This window comes from Emydura macquarii, unplaced genomic scaffold (genome assembly GCF_026122565.2).
Source record: "Emydura macquarii macquarii isolate MOO-44397 ecotype Brisbane River unplaced genomic scaffold, CSIRO-AGI_Emac_v2 contig_554, whole genome shotgun sequence".
NCBI lineage: Eukaryota > Metazoa > Chordata > Testudines > Chelidae > Emydura > Emydura macquarii.
This window is the reverse complement of record NW_027130691.1, coordinates 7,593,622-7,609,892: the sequence shown is the minus strand read 5'-3', so window position 1 is coordinate 7,609,892 and position 16,271 is coordinate 7,593,622. Positions and strand designations below refer to the sequence as shown.

The 16,271-nt window shown below is 46.7% G+C and overlaps 1 long non-coding RNA gene across 1 annotated transcript in view; it reads left to right on the top strand.

Annotated features, from left to right (window-relative positions):
* Positions 1-15,756, top strand: part of LOC137147359 (uncharacterized) — a 107,690-nt gene extending 91,934 nt beyond the window's left edge. The window contains exons 4-6 of the long non-coding RNA XR_010918187.1: positions 11,142-11,284; positions 14,335-14,444; positions 15,108-15,756. This is a non-coding gene — a long non-coding RNA (uncharacterized lncRNA). The remainder of the gene's footprint in view (positions 1-11,141; positions 11,285-14,334; positions 14,445-15,107) is intronic.
* Positions 15,757-16,271: the final 515 nt, after the last annotated feature.

Below are 16,271 nucleotides of genomic sequence, written 5' to 3'. Positions count from 1 at the left end.
ACATTCAGGGTCAGTGGAATCCAGGATTTTAGTTTGGTTCATGACAGGCCAGTCCCACAAACACTTAAACACAGGATTAGTCCCAGTGGTACTTCTCATATGCATAAAGCTCTTTGTGTCTGTGGAATAGGGGTCCTAGATGCCACCTGTGATGTTCACCTCTGGATCCAAACCACCCCTGACCCCATCTCTGTTACGGTGCATCTTGTGTGTGACGTTAAAGAAAGGCAGCAATGGAGCTCAGAGCGGTGCTGAAGTCAGAAAATGTCTACAGCCTTCTGGAAGCCTTCCACCAGGCCATCTCACCCCAAGTGCTTTCTGAATGAGACACTTCGTGTCATCCTGAAATAGGATCTCAGCTCTTCTTAGATTCATAGATTTATCAGTGTGAAGGCCTGAGAAGACGGTTGTTATCATCTAGTGTGATCTCCTGCGTGATGCAGTCCACAGAACCTCACCCAGTAAACTCTGCATCAAGCCCATAACTTCTGTCGGAGCTGTAGCATTTCTTTTAGAAAGGCAGCCGGTTTTGATTTTAAAAAGACTTCAGGTAATTGAGAATCCACCACCTCCCGGGGTAAATTATTCACCTTATTTCTAATCGGAATGTATCTAGTTTCAGCTTCCAACCATTAGATCTTGTTTGCTGTTGTCTGCTAGATTAAAGAGCCATTTGTTCTCAGAAATCTTTTCCATGTAGGTATTTGTAGACCATGATCAAGTCTCCTCTTCATCAGCTCTTCAGTCAACTAAATAGATTGAGCTTGTCTATGCCTCTCATTATAAGGCAGGTTTCCATACTTGCAGCGCTTTTCCAAATCCTTTCCAATCTTTCAACGTCCTTTTCGAAATGTGGATCCAGAACTAAACCCAATGTTCCAGTAACGCTTTTGTTTCACTAACCAGCCCCTTTCTGAAATGTTTCAAATCTGAATCTTATTTATCCAAACTCCCAAAGTGATGTCCAAAAAAAAATGTGTGCTTTGCCCTTCTGTGTGTCTGTTTTCTCCCACTTGTGAAACAGGGATGGCAAAAATATATAATGCACACCCTGGTCACAGTCTTACACACATTATGCAAGATCTCAAAGCTCTTTAAAAATGTCACGTTAGTCTCCCAACAGCCCTGCGAAGTAGGTGAATAGTACTAACGCTCAGAGGGCTTTTCTTAATCCATTGATCTCAAAGTGCTTTACAAAGGAGCATTATCCCCATGTTAAAAATGGGGAAACTGAGTCACAGAGCTGTGTAAACGACTTGATTTCCAGAAGCACAGAGCTCTCCAATTGAAGTCAGTGGAAGCTCTGGCTCTGAACCTGAGAAATCAGACCTTAAAGAACATGCCCAAGGTTGCACAAAGAGTTGATAGTGAAGCCAAGAATTAGAGCTCGGGTCTTACAACTCTGTCCAGAACACAATCTACTGACGCATGCAGCCTTCCGTTCGTGTATTCGTACTTACACATATAAATGGACAAAGCATGTGTCTTGGACGTCAAGTCAGTGTTGTCATTCCATGAGTGCAACCTGCACAGTCATCTCGGGCATCAAAACATTCCAAATAGCAGTCACAGTGACCACTGGCCATGAGCTTGAAATCACCTCACCCTTTACAGCCAAAGGTTGCAAACTGCACTGCTGAAAAGACTGCTAAAGAAAACAAACAGCTGCACCAAACTCTGCCATGCTCCATCAATAAGAGCTGTTCATAATTTCCAGCTTTGTGTTTTGTATGTTGGCTTGCCCTGTGCGACTGGATGACATGAAAGGCTATTTCACGGCTTTTCAGTGAACAAAAGCCTGGTCTGTAAGACACAAAGCTGGGGAAATTTTTGAATTCCAAAAATAGAAAGAAGAAAAAAGTGAGATGGGATCTCATTTCTGTAGCTCTTTCTTTGCTTTTAATGTTTCGTATGACAGCTTATTTTAACCCATTTGGTGGAAAGTTTAAACTGTTTACTTAAGGGTTGAGCCTTCCTTGCCTTCATTTTACACCCTCTGAGCCTCTGCCGTTTAGTGCTCAAAACATTTATTGTCAGTGGAAAGTGGAGTTGCTTGAAATGAGCTACAAAGAGAAAGGGGATTAAAATCTGTGGTGGAGATACTCACTTCAGCTGAAAAATACTTTTTCCCGTATCAGCAGACGCGAATGCGTGTACGAGTGTAGAGTCTTTTCTCCAGGAACCTTGGATCACACAAGACAACAGCAATTATTTAAGCCTCACAATGGCCCTGAAGGTAGGTAAGTATTATTATACCTACTCTATAGGAGGGGAAACTGAGGCATGGAGCTTGACAGCCTACACTTTCAAAATTGTCCACTAATTTTGGGCGCCTGATTGGAATGGAATCAGCATGCCCATGGCCAGACTCTAGGTATCCCTCCACAGCTGCTATTGCATCCAGAGGGCTGGGATAGCAGCTGCTACCCTCACGCTCCCATATATATGTCTTAAATGTTGGATCGCTGGCTCCATATAATCCCAGGTGCCTTGGCCCTTTCCCATTTCACCTACAAACTCCCGCACCCCCATCAACCTATTCAGAGCCAACTCAGTGCCCTCTTTTACAGTCCGGCCCCTCGTATGTTCTCTCGCACAGCCTCACTGTGATGGGGTGTGTAAACGGGGCTGAGGGGAGCCGGAGAGCCCCATTAGCCCTTTCTGTGGCACCTGGAGGGGAGATTAAGCATTGAACTCAGCTGGGGAAGTCTGGACTGGGGCTTCCTATCAAGCTGGGACTGCAAGCCAAGTGGGAGAGGTAGCTGGGAGCTCGCCAGTGGCTCCGTGTGAGCTGGGGCTCCGGGGAGAAGGCCCTGGGAGGCAGCGCTCGGTGACAGGACAAGGAAAAGCTCTGCAGGGCCCTACGGAGGAGCAAAGAGTCTGCAGAGGATTGCGCCTGGGAAGGGCGGAAGAGATTTTGTTCCTTTGAGTCTTGAGTTGGGACTTTGTTACCCTGGATGATTAGGACTCTTAGTGAGTTGCACAGATCACCAAAGTCCAGAGGAGGATGGTCAGGCAGAGGGGCTGCAATGCCATCTCTCACCATGAGGAGGCGCTCTGCAATGGTGAGTCTATGACTGAGGGCTAACATTTTTATTCACACCCCAAAAATACATAGGATCTTGGTTTCCTGTCTGTGAGATGTAGTCTTGTTCCTTCTTTTGACACATTGACCAATCAGCCTGTAGGTTGTAATTAGCTTGCCTTAGCAATTAAGTATTTTATTAGCCAGGTTGTTGACTATAGCTAGTTTACTGGCAGCATGTGGTGTTTTTGCCTTTGGATTTGCTTTGCATTCATTCAGGGCAGAGTGAGAGAGAGCCCTGATATGTCTTTCGTGGGCTTAAAAATCCATCAGAAGCACTCACAGTCTATAGTGGGTCTAGAATTTCCTGTCTCATGGCTTCGTCTCTGTTCTTCCTTTCATCCTTTTCCCTTAGCATTCAGATTCAAACACATTTGGCCTGTCTCCCGGGTTGCTTTCCTCCTCCTCCTCCAGTACAGTTCAGCCCCAGACACCTCCCATCTCTCTACCTGCATCAGCTCAGATGTTTATACTAAGTCTAAGTGTAAAATGATCCCTGCTGTTTATAGAAAGACAGTCACAGGTGCCACTCCGCTCACGGCCCTTACAAGTGACATCTGCAAGTTCTTTTGTTCGCCAAATCTGGGGGCGGGGGAGGAATTAGCAAAGATGCAACTTGCTTTTCTTTGCTGTCAGGATCACAGCCAGATGATGTTATGCTGGATGTATCCCAGTGTAACTGAGATCAGAGACCATCCCACTGACAGAAGAGACTACCAAAGCACTTAGCACAGCAATGGCAACTTCACCGCCATCTGAGATACAGCACCATGTCTATAACTGGATTGTCCTCATTGCGCTAAAATTTACCGCTCCCTCGGCTTCTGCTGTGCCACCGTGCCTGTGACTAACGGCATCACTTGACCTCTCCTTTAATTACCCCAGGACTCATGTTAAAGTACCAATTTTCTACAGGAACACGCACAGAGCTGACGACAATCAAGCATTATTCTTTTTTACCTTTCATTCTGCAGAATGTCCTGGACCTCACATTTCCATCGTGGGCGCTTGCTGTGAATTCTTGGGGAGCTCCATGTTGAGAGTTGCCAAAAGTCAGGGAAACAACAAGCATTGGGAGTCAGCTACACCGTAACTTGGGGACGGGAGGACGGCTTTGGATCTGGCAGCCACACAGTGCAGAGAGCAGGTGTTGAGGGCATTTAGCACCACTCAATTATAGCCTTGAAGCTAATAATGCTATGGCTAGGTGGACTGAAATATCAGCACCTGGCTGAGTCACTGCTTACTGTATCCTTAGGGCCAAACTGGCATCAGATTATATGCATAATTCCTATTGACTTCAAATCCTATGAATCCCCCTCCATCACCTGTGCTTGGCCACACTAAAGTGGTCTCTACACATGCAGTGCAGATGGATAAGGTGGGGGGGGTGCATTTATTTTACAAACAAAATATCTCCTTTGCCCCATGAATGAAGAAAAACTAAAGTTCCCCTGTCCCATCCCCCCCACCCCGGGTTTTTGCCCACTTCTGTTTCCAAGTGAGATGGGCCAGAACCCAAGTAATTTCTCTGACTCCTCTTCTATACATATTTTAATACTTCACGTGTCTGGTTTGGGCCCATTCTGAATGCTTCACTGTGCAGTCTATGCAATGTGTTGCGTAATGCATGTTTCCCAGTCCGTAGCGCGTAAGGATGAACATATCACAAGCTACATCCATAGGAAGCATTCCATGAATTTATGTGAAAATTGCAAACCTCCAGTCTCTGCTGGTCTGCATCCGGTGTTTGGAGCAGGAATTCCCAATTCCAAATGTGACCCCTCTGATCAACCTCGCCACAGAATAAAAGACCCCAACTACTGCAAGACGCACGATAAAGTAATCAGAGTTGGCAACACCGCTGTGGGAGAGACACCCTAAGGCCCTGCCTGCTCCGGGGAGTTGGCTCTGCCATGTTTACTTCTATTTTAACTTACACAGGCTCCATCCCAGGGCTAAATTTAGCTCTGGGATACATATGCACAACTCCTAATGACTTCAAGGGGAGTTTATGCCAGAGCTGCATTTGGACCCCACTGAATACTCAGCCAGTGTAAATCACACTTGATTTGCACACCAGGTGCATGCCAATGGGGGCAAGTTACACTCATCAGCCCATACACCTATTTTCTGACATTAATTATTTGTAGTGTTGTAGAGCACAAAAGCCTCAATCAGGAGTCCAGGGACCCAGTGTGCCAGGTGCTGTCCACATGTAAAAAAAAGACAGTCCCTGCCTCAAGACGCTTAGATTATAAAACAAAAGACAAGTGGATACAGACAGATGGGGGGAGCTCTCGGTAACTGTGGGTCAGGGAAGAGTGGTGTAATAAGCAGTGGTTGCAGTACGCCAACTGCCTTGTCTGATTAAGCCCAGAAACTTCCATGGGGTGCCTGCTTGATCTGGATTTTGCCTTGTGTCCTGGAAAAAACAGCACATTGCAAAGCTCAAGGTAACAAAGCCCTAGAAAGCATGAGTGAAGCAAGCTCCAAGAAGGTAAGACGATGCTTTGCCATTGCACATTTTAAAAGGGTGTGTGGATTTGATGTAAAGCCTGTTATATTTGGCCGGTAACTTGCTTACTTTGTGTCTGAGCAGATAATGTTGCCTCAGTATCATCTATTTCCCCCCTCCCCCCCCCCCCCCCCCCCCCGCTTTAACTTTACAAAGCATGGCTTTAAAAAAAAAAAAAAAAAGCCCGTGACTTTGGCTGAGCAACCTTCTCAGGAAATGTCTATAGAGACTGTCTGCACAGGAAATATCTCCAACGGGGAAGTGGGGGAGGAAAGAAAAGCTGAACAGACCTAGATTCTTCTCAATAGATAGATGGTGTGCAGGCGCTTCAATTTCACTTCCTCCTTTGGTGCTGTGCTTGGCTTTTCCTCACGGCTCCCAACCCTCCCACACTACGAGTCTTTAACATGGTTTCTTCGCTTGGCCTCCCCTCACACCAAAACCCGGTAAATTTCCTTGTACTCTCAGGACCAGATTTTCCATAGAGCTCCGGGCCAGAGTTTCAAGTGCTCAGCAACCGCAGTAGGGGCAGGATTTTCCAAAGAGCCTGGGATTGCCTTACATCTGCCCTCTCTGCAAGCCCTCTGCACGTGGAACTTCTACTGACTCCAAGGACAGGGCCCAGCCCTTTCTCTCCAGACCCCCAATCCTACATCATGACCACAAGCGTGGACCTCGGTATGACGTCCCACTGATGGAAGTCTGCGCAGGTGCAGGGATCCATGCAGGTACATTGGTCAGGGGCTAATATGAGAATGAAAAATGGAGAGAAGAAACCTAAGTTCTAACCATCATACAAATACACACACACAAAAGTCCGCGCCCTTTATTTTTATACCCTGTCACTTTCACGTCTTCTCTATTGACTCTGCTTGTCAGCACCATAGCTTACTTTCCACAGGTTACTTTGAAAATTTGCCATTGTTTTAAGTCAAGCTGCAACAGAGGTGAATTTCCCTCATTCCTCTCTCCAACTGCAAGTTTAATGAAGGATTTATCTTCTCTGAGATGCAAACCACAAATCATTGCACTTTACTGTCTTAATTTTAATTGGACCATCTTTTATGATAACAGGAGGCTGCTTTGTGGAATGCTCCTGCCCTAATGGACTATATTGTTACCTCTTTTGACCTGTGTAGTTGGCCTGTATTGCTGGTTGTTTCTGTTAGGAGGAGAAATTGATGAAGTAGTTGGGTATCTCTTTGATGCAATCCTGTTTGTTTGCAAAGAATGCACACACAGTCTTGTTTCCCTGAACACAGGAGAAATCAAACAACAGGAGGCAAGTTCTATGGCTACAGTTCCAAGCCTTCTTCCATCCAGTATTCTGCCCAAAGTACTCTCCTAGCTTTCCCTCAGGGCCTCACTTCAAGTGCTTGCCGGCTGCATGCTTGGCTTTCTGCCTGTTCTCTGGCTGCTTCTGGTGCTTCCTCTCTGACACACACACATCTCCATCAAACAATGCCCAGTGAAACTACTCCACGTAGCTCAGTTTCTGACTAGCCTTGCACGTGACCTGTGTCGTGGATGGTGGCCCCTATTGTTTCAGCTATTTCCTGAATGAAGGGTGTCTGTCATGCCCACCAGCCTCTCCCAACCTCCATCATAGCGACACTTAGAAATGGGTTTGAATTTCACCCAACTGCTATCATGTTCAGAGAGCCATATGTGCACCCGAGAGGAAAGAATTAGCCAGGAAAACACGTACCTCTTTAAAGGTAACAGGAAAAACACAGAGCTTAAGGCCATATAAAAATTGTGGATTAAGCCGAGTGACATATAAACAATGTGCTTTCTTCCTAGGGTTGTCTGACGTATAAAGGAGCCTAATTATTGGATTTTCTTGCCTAAGCCTAAAATTTTAAATGCTAATGTCTGAGCTTTATCAAAGCCAGCTGAATTCACACAGGTGCTGGATATACAGCATCCCTACTAAACTTCAGCAATAGCTGGGCCCACCTACGATTTATCTCAATATTAACCCCAGCTTGGGGAATACGCCTAGTGGGCTTCTGGGATGGCAGTGATAATGCTAATGGACTTCTGAAGGTTTCTACTCACCCCTTCACGCTGGGCTGCCTTCACCACCCTTACCAGGATCTTATAGGATTCCTTTCTCTATCGCAGCAGCAGCAGCAGCCATAATCCCAGGCCGCTCTTTCATTGGGAGACCAAGCAGCAAGGACACTATGAAATGCAAAGCTCCCTGAGAAGCAAAGAGCTTCACCCTCACCCAAGAGCCTCCCAAAAATCTTGGTCACTCTATGAAAAGCCCAGGCTTCTTGCAGCAGCTGCCATTGAGCCATCTCTATCATGTGGCAGGCCCACACCTCACGCTGGGCCCTCAGGCCGGCCTCTGCCTCCCTCCTTTGGGACTCAGATTGACTTGCTGACATGTGAACATCTCCTCCGTTAAAGAAGAACAGAGAGATTTGGGGTTTTTTTCGTTTCAAAGAGCTCAGCCCAGCTGGGAGCTGGGCCATGCTGATGAATTACAAAGTGAAACTGTTCGCGCTGCAATCCCCCGGCTCCACATGTGAAGGTTGGAGTATCTGATGGCGCGGAATGTGTGTGGGGAGGTGGAAAGAGAAGTCTTGTCACTATGTGTTGGCATCTTCTCCAGACCTTTGCATGTTGGAAACCATTTCCATCGCCAACCCTCACAAACCCGCTTGTTTTCTATATTCATAACCTGGCCCCAATGAGATTTTTTTCTGCCTTTCCTGCTACTGTCTCTTCCAACCTATTCAGTCACTCTGCTAATAGCTCTGGCTGTTCTTTCTGAGCTGAGGGCACTGATACCGTGCCACCATCTATCAGCCATTCTTCCCTCCCTGACTTGCTTTCCCCACTTATTTCCACTATGGACAGGAAAGCTCTGGCATCCATCATCACTGTCCCTTGATGTCAGAAAGACTCTACATGGCTGCTGAGCTTTGCCATTTGAACTGGGAAACATCTTGGGTCAGGACAGGAAGGTGAACCAGCAAGTGTTTCAAAAAGCTGAGTTTTCGTCCTGTTTTGAGCGTTTCCTTTGCCCTGCTATGAAGGTGTGCCAAGGGTGGCTTTGCCGGTCCCTCAGCCTCACCATGAGCAGGTTTGTCAGCTTCCCTGTACACATCTGTACACACCCCTCGCTGCCATGTCCAGCGGTGCTTTTCCACAGCAGGATGGAATCCCCACAGTGTGATATCTGGATGACTGGAAACGATTGATGACCTTATGAAAACCTTCTCTTTCTTTCTTTGTGTTCATGTGAAGAGCCCCACCCGCAGATACAAGCACTCTGGGTGGGCAGTGGCAGGGCATGGTGCGGGAGGGGAATTCGGTCTCAATGGCCCATTCAGCCCTTAGTCCCTCTATTGAGACTCCCACTTACTGTGGCGATGTGTTTTGTGATCTGGACACTTGCCCATTGGGAACTGGACCAAGACCACCATAGCTTCCTGTAACCCACTTCATAGTACACACAGCATTGTAGCATTGTTATCTTGTGCCTCCCACAGCTGGTTGTCTGTATCTACCTGTTATCTCTTGCCTTAGGGTTTGTCTACAAGGAGAAGTTTACTGGTATAGCTATAGCAGTGTAGTTATACCATTATAGTTCTACTGGTACGGATGGCATAACTCCCCAGGCAGACACTCATTCTGGAATTAGAGTCCCATTTTCAGTTTAGTTTGTAATAATGAAAAAGGCATTTTTATTCTGCAGTGAGTGCCCACATGGGGAGGTTTACAGGTATTACTCCAGCAGTAATAGACAAATGTAGACAAGACAGGGGACGAGGGACTATCTCTTTTTCCCCCCCTGTGTTTGTACAGAGCCTAGTCCCGGTCCATGGGTGGGGCCCTAGGCGTTTCTTCAGTACAAATAATAAACACTGTAATAACATCATAGCCTTCGGAGAGCAACAACCTTGAGTTACTACCCACACTAACTGGATCCAGGCTTTTGGGTGGGAAATTTCACAAAATGCAATGAGACTAAAATGTATAGAGTGATGTTTCATTGGCTGGGAACCCAGATGAAAACCGGAGACTGGGTACAGCAGCGAACAAGGGCTCCCAGTGGTACATGACAGTAAGCGGGCTCCCTCTGGGAGCCAAGATTTATCTTCCAAACATGCCAGAGAGAGACAGTGAGCAACAGCGGTTCAGCCATGGGGCTTTCTTCATTTACTTTATCTTGTGTGTAGTTAGCTCACCCTTTTCTTCTAGCTTTTCACTGAGCTGCTCCTACTGCAAACACAGTAACAGATGGCCACCAGATCAAAGTTAATCAGCATTCTCTATGCCGAATTTCTAAGCTCAGAAATTCATCTGGTTCTAGTAAAATATAGCCTGAAACCTTCCCAGTGTTTCAGCTCAACCACAGAATTATATTAAATATAAGGAGGAATCTCACAGGAGACCGAGAGAGGAATTGTAGGACATATTGAAAAAGGGCTTGATTAGCGAGTTAATTAGAACAGATTTAAATGCAGGCTTCTACTGGAATGTCACTGGAGATCAGCGTTTTTAATGGAGGCTGCAGACTTCTCTTTTCCATTGATTATTCCTGAAACTTATAAGAGGGTCAAATTCAGAACTGAAGTAAGAGGGTGCAACTCCATTTACATCCTTTTACAGCAGCCTGAATTTGACCTCATGGCCTCAGTAGTTGAGACACCCCCCCTTACGGCTGTGCTAACTGTATGTAACATACTTTGGATTGTTTCGCTGTTCTGCATTTGTCAGCAGAGTTTTGGATTTTTGCATTGCTCATCGGTGTCTTCACTGGTTTTCCTTTTGTGCAGCTCATTGCTGTTATTAACACCTGCGCTGGGCCAGGTGCTTTTCAAAGAGAGCAAGAGATGGCCCCTGCTCTGCAGAGCTTACACTGTCAATAGACAAGACAGACAACGGATGAGAAAAAGCAAGTAGCATTCTCCCCATTTGGAACCGAGGCCCAAGAGAGAGCTGGTGTGGTGTTTAGTTGTGTTATCATAGCACCTAGGAGGCCCAGTCACGGACCAGCACCTTATAGTGCTAGCGGCTGTGCAGACACAGAACAGCAGGCTATGTAGGGAGTCTGTAGCAGAGCTGGGAACTGCACCCACCTGTCCTGAATGTCAATCCGGTGCCCTAACCACTGATCTTCCTCCTGAGGGTGTTGTGTCTGCGCTAGGTGCTTGATGCTTCTACAAAGTAACTCTTGCTTCTGAATGCAACAGATGAATTCCTGGGCCCATTGAAATCAATGGCAAAACCCCCATTGACTTCAATGGGGCCAAGATTTCATCTAATGTTAAGTTCTTGTGTTCTTCAAACCGTTAGACGATGGTGGTTCTTTCTTTTTTTTCCTTCCACTAAAAAAAATCACACTACTATAGAATACTTCTTTCTATGGTCGATTAGAGCAGTGTGCAGCTCTGCAACTTACTTTTCTGCCTTAATTTATATAACTGGATGGCACAGAGCTAATGGGGTGTAAAGCAGAGACTGTTCAAAAAAGAGTCACATCCAAATGTCTTTCTCACATGGGTTTAATTGTTTTAGGATCAAATCCAAACACTGCAAAGTTCAAACTCCAGTGAGTGATTCTAGACTTCTGGAGCCTCAGACCGTCCTGCACAGTGATCTCTGTGGTTTCATTGTGGCACAGCAAACCTGGAAAGAAAGCTTGTTGGACTGGATCTCAGGTATTTTAGCTCATGGTGCAAAGAGAGCTCCCAGCATGAATGAAGGTTTTATTCTGTGCACTTTAGATGAATTAAGCATAACCAGGCATTATTGAGAGGCTGGACAGTTTTCTCGTAAGAAGTATTTCCACTGACACATAATAAATGTTCTTTGAGATACCCATGTGTGGAAGTGGGAGGCATCCCAGGGTTGGTAGAGGCTACTCAGATGGGATATATTTAACACATTCACCCCCTAATTTTTGGCACTCGTTTACCCCAAAGCACCATGTATTATTTTTCACTCTCCCAACACAGAAACACACACGTTCCTGTTCAGAATTCTGGGCGATATAACTTCCTAACTGAGACTAGATGACACTTTGGGACAAATCGTGCCCTTAGTTAATGCTTGTGTCTCCCCCTTGACTCGCAGAGGGAGGGAGGGCGGGCAATGGAGGGCACCAACCACACATTATTTGCCACATTACAAAGATGGTCTCGGTGTATGCCTCTTCCATTGGAGCCAAAGGAACAACTTCATTACCTGGTAGCAGTAGTAGACTCTTTATCCTCTACGTAGAGCAGCCACTGTGTTATTCATGCCTATTTCTTAGGGCTGGCTTATGGTGGCAGAGTCACTATAAACTTGTGACCCATATGAGGTTTTGAACTCTTGTTGACCTCATACTCTTTAAATGAGCTGTCTCTGACAGGGGGAATGTGTGTAACCCACCAGCCAAGGGCGGTATTTCTCTTCCTCCCCTGGCTGGCCTACATAGAGGAGATGAGTCTAATACTGCTACCCTCAAATGGAGCTAATTAAGTAGTAGAGGCCCGTGTTTTGGGCATGAAAGGTCCTGGTTTCTACCTTTGCTCACAACCTGAAGTGAGGGAGTTGTTTACACTCGCACATGGTCTCCCAATCTTATTTATGTGAAGACATTTCCCACCCATGTTCAATGTAACCGCATTTCATATTCAACACCAACGCTTCTGGGATGATTTAAAGTCTTTGCCAACAAAATGCCAAAAGGATGAAAGCTTTTAACTAACATATTTTAATGAAGTTGCATGCAACATACCATCATGCACCAGAATCCCATGCACAGCTATAGACTGGGGACCGACGAGCTGGGCAGCAGCTCTGCAGAAAAGGACCTGGGGGTAACGGTGGATAAAAAGCTGGATATGAGTCAGCAGTGTGCCCTGGTTGTCAAGAAGGCCAATGGCATATTGGGCTGCATTAGGAGGGGCATTGCTAGCAGGTCACGGGAAGTGATTATTCCCCTCTATTCGGCAATGGTGAGGCCGCATTTAGAATATTGTGTCCAGTTTTGGGCCCCCCAATACAAAAAGGATGTGGACAAGTTGGAGAGAGTCCAGCGGAGGGCAACAAAAATGATTAGGGGGCTGGAGCACAGGACTTATGAGGAGAGGCTGAGGGAACTGGGCTTGTTTAGTCTGCAAAAGAGAAGAGTGAGGGGGGATTTGATAGCGGCCTTTAACTACCTGAAAGGGGGTTCTAGGGAGGATGGGGCTAGGCTGTTCTCGGTGGTGGCAGATGACAGAACAAGGAGCAACGGTCTCAAGTTGCAGGGAGGGAGGTCTAGGTTGGACATTAGGAAAAAGTTTTTTACTAGGAGGGTGGTGAAGCACTGGAATGGGTTACCTAGGGAGGTGGTGGAATCTCCATCCTTAGAGGTTTTTAAGCTGCGGCTTGACAAAGCCCTGGTTGGGATGATATAGCAGAGGTTAGTCCTGCTTTGAGCAGGGGTTGGACTAGATGACCTCCTGAGGTCCCTTCCAACTCTAATATTCTATGATTCTATGATTCTATGATCATCGTTCACTAAAATAGCTGAGCTTTTCCTATAATTAGGACAGCACAGAGATCTGCTCATGCTTGACCATCTCTCAGGCCTTGTGGGAGATCCCACTATGTGTAAACATTCCTGCCCTTCGTTCCGTTTCACAGTTCCTTAGACCGTGGGCATGGGGATGGTTTGATTTTTTTTCTGGATAGCTTCCTACGACATTGCAGGCTGAGCTGAGTGCCTTCTGCATGTGGGTGAGAGGAACTTAGACGCCCCAGCGGGCCTCAGACTCTGAATGTAGGGCCAAATTGCAACTTCACAGAAGCCAATGGGAATTTTGCCATCTACTTCAATGGGATGTGGTTGCACATCTTAAATTTAGCTTGGGAACTCTTTTGGGCATGTCTCTTCATGACACATGTGTATAGTGCCTTGCAAAATGGGGCCCTGGGTTCTACTGTAACAGAAATAACAATCAGGATTTGGTCCTTGGAGCATTTTTATCCCTCCCCAATTAGCTGTTGGCTCCATGGAGACACGCATAGTAGAGTTGATCCATTCCATTTACGGATCAATAGCAGGCCACTTGGGCTAAGTAATGCACCTAGCATCTGCGTGGATTACTGGAATATTGAATGGGATGCTAGGAGATGATTTGAGGAATCTGATCTGGCTGCTGTTGGCATTGATCTGATTGATTTTTAAGCACTTATATTGCTTTGGCAGCTAGCTAAGTACTACTGTGAAAATAAAAATCCCACAGGCTCCACTTGCAGATGCTGAGAGCAAGGGTGGTCTAAGAAATGAGTCCAAGGACCTGCCAGGATAATATGTGCCATTCATTTAGGAGTCAGTCATCTCTCTTCCCTCCCCCTTCCACAGCCATGGGGTGTCCTGGCAGCCACAGGACCAGGGCGATGTGGGGAGAGGCTATTGGGAGCATTCCCATTGCATGCTGTGGAGTCCAGCTCCATCCTTGCTGGAACTGGGAGCAGGAAAAGGGAAGGGCCAGATGGGGCCCAGGTGTCTATGAATATACAGATCAAGGAGTGCATCTATTCAGATGTTTCTGCAGCCCCAGAGCTACAGTTGCATCTAGAGTGGCTCAGCTATCACTGCCTAGGAACCTCTGCGACGCCAACACCCCCTCCTTCCCCCGCCCAATGCACTCACATCAGGAGTGAGAAAGCAGAGCAAGGGTGAAGTCAGACAGCAATGGCTTGCGGTTCAGGGCATTTCCTCTCACCCTGTCAGGGAAGTTGATGGCTCAAGGTGCAACCAGGCACCGTGAAAGCCAGCCAGTCACTAATGCCCGAGGATGCCAAGACCATTGTTGGAAAGGGAGGGGAGAAACCCGTGGGCAGGTATGTCGTCTCTTTATGGGTGACACTGTTTTGTTGGGCGCATGCGGCGTGTGTGCCAAGTGAGACCTCCCTGGCCACTTGTGCCCGCTTCTGGCAGATGAGGTCTGCTGGGTTCCTGGAGTTGCATATCCCAGAATCAGGGTGCTCAGCTGATGTTCCTCTCCCCTGGAACCAGCTTCCCCAGTGCTTGGCAGATCCCAGGTTGCTGAGCTTTGGGACTCAATGCAACAAAACGTATTTATTCAGCTAATACCTGAATTCCACTCCTTCCTTCCAGTGCGGGCAGGATTTGGTCCCCTGGGCTCCTGAAGGCATGTGAGGGAGGGAGGCTACTGCCCTGATACAATAAGCAGGGCTGTCTTGTCTATTCAGATTATAAATTCCACAGAGCAGGAACTGCCCTCTCCCGCTAAGTGTATGCGTGGTGCCTATCACAGGAGGGACCCAGTCTCCACCGGGACCTGAGTGCAGCTGTAATGCAAACAATAGTAATAGGGCTACATTAAAGCCACCTTGGAGGCTTCGTGCTAGAAGCATATCTAGATACCACCCCCCCATGGGATATCTGAGTATCAAAGCATCAGCATAATCCGACCTCAACTCCGTAACAACAGGCAGTTTTTACTTGCACTGATGGATTTTCTTTTTTAACGCCCCACACAGCCTCAGGCCTGCTCCCTCCGGATCAATTTATTTTCTGAACTAAGAATCAAGTTGTTGCAAGTGGATGCCAACAATTTCCAGGGCCAAGAAGACACTGCTGCTCCCACTGCCTCTGTTTTACGCTGAACTTGTTCAACTTTTACTTGTTTCTCTTTGGCCTTCAGAACCAGTTCAAAGTCATCTGCCTTTCGCTTTGATTTAATTTCAATCAAATTTATGCTGACTTGCTGCCTGTTTTTGCATGTCGCCAGCCAATCGCCACCTTGTCATATTGTTTTGACAGCCATCAAATCTCAGCCTCCCAGCTTGCTATTTTTTTTAATTGACTTGGAAAGCTTAGTATATGCAGCCCAGATCCAGATTTACATACAGTAAGGCATCACAGAGCTGCTTTGTTGTAACTAAATATTTAAAGGAATATTCATACTAAATTTTCCAGGCCTCATGTAAGAGTTACGTGGCTGTGGCAGGGGTTTGGTAGCAGAATACAAAGCCTCTCATTCCAAGTTACCAGTTCAAATCCAACCTGGATTGATGGTGAGTGAAAGGTGTTTGATTACATCCAATGTCTGTTCCATTTCCTTATTAGGTAGGCTCTTGTCCGTTGCTGGTAGCTTCCATCCTTGCTGGTTGTCTCAGCAGAGAGGCTGAAGGGACATAGAGGTTGAATTCTCTCTCACGCTCAAAGACGTTGCCATTCTGAATAGGAATAAGGCATACAGGGAAGCTTGCATTGCTGCTGCCTGTTCTACCATTGTCCTCCAACTGGGCAGAGCATGCCAGTGCTGTGAACAGCGCTAAAATCTCCTGCGGTGCTGGAAAATATACCCCTCCTGCTTACACGTTGCAAGTTTGGCTTTTGCTGGACTCTGGTATTGTGACAGCCTTGAGGGGGAGTGGGCACATGGAAGACCCAGGAATCTGAGCCTATACTGGTCCCAGTTACCATGCAGGTTGGAGTCAGTGGGAGTTGAGGGGACTCCGCATCCTGCAACTCTAGTGTGTTTGCAATGTTAGCAGCCATTCAGAGGTTATTTGGAAGCCCACAGCGAGGGTGCTGTCTCCACAGATCTTAGTTCTGATTCATCCTTAGCACTGCAAAGCACTGTTTTAATTCCTTAAAGGTTCTGCTTTTGCACACATTCCTTGGGAGATCCATGGTCA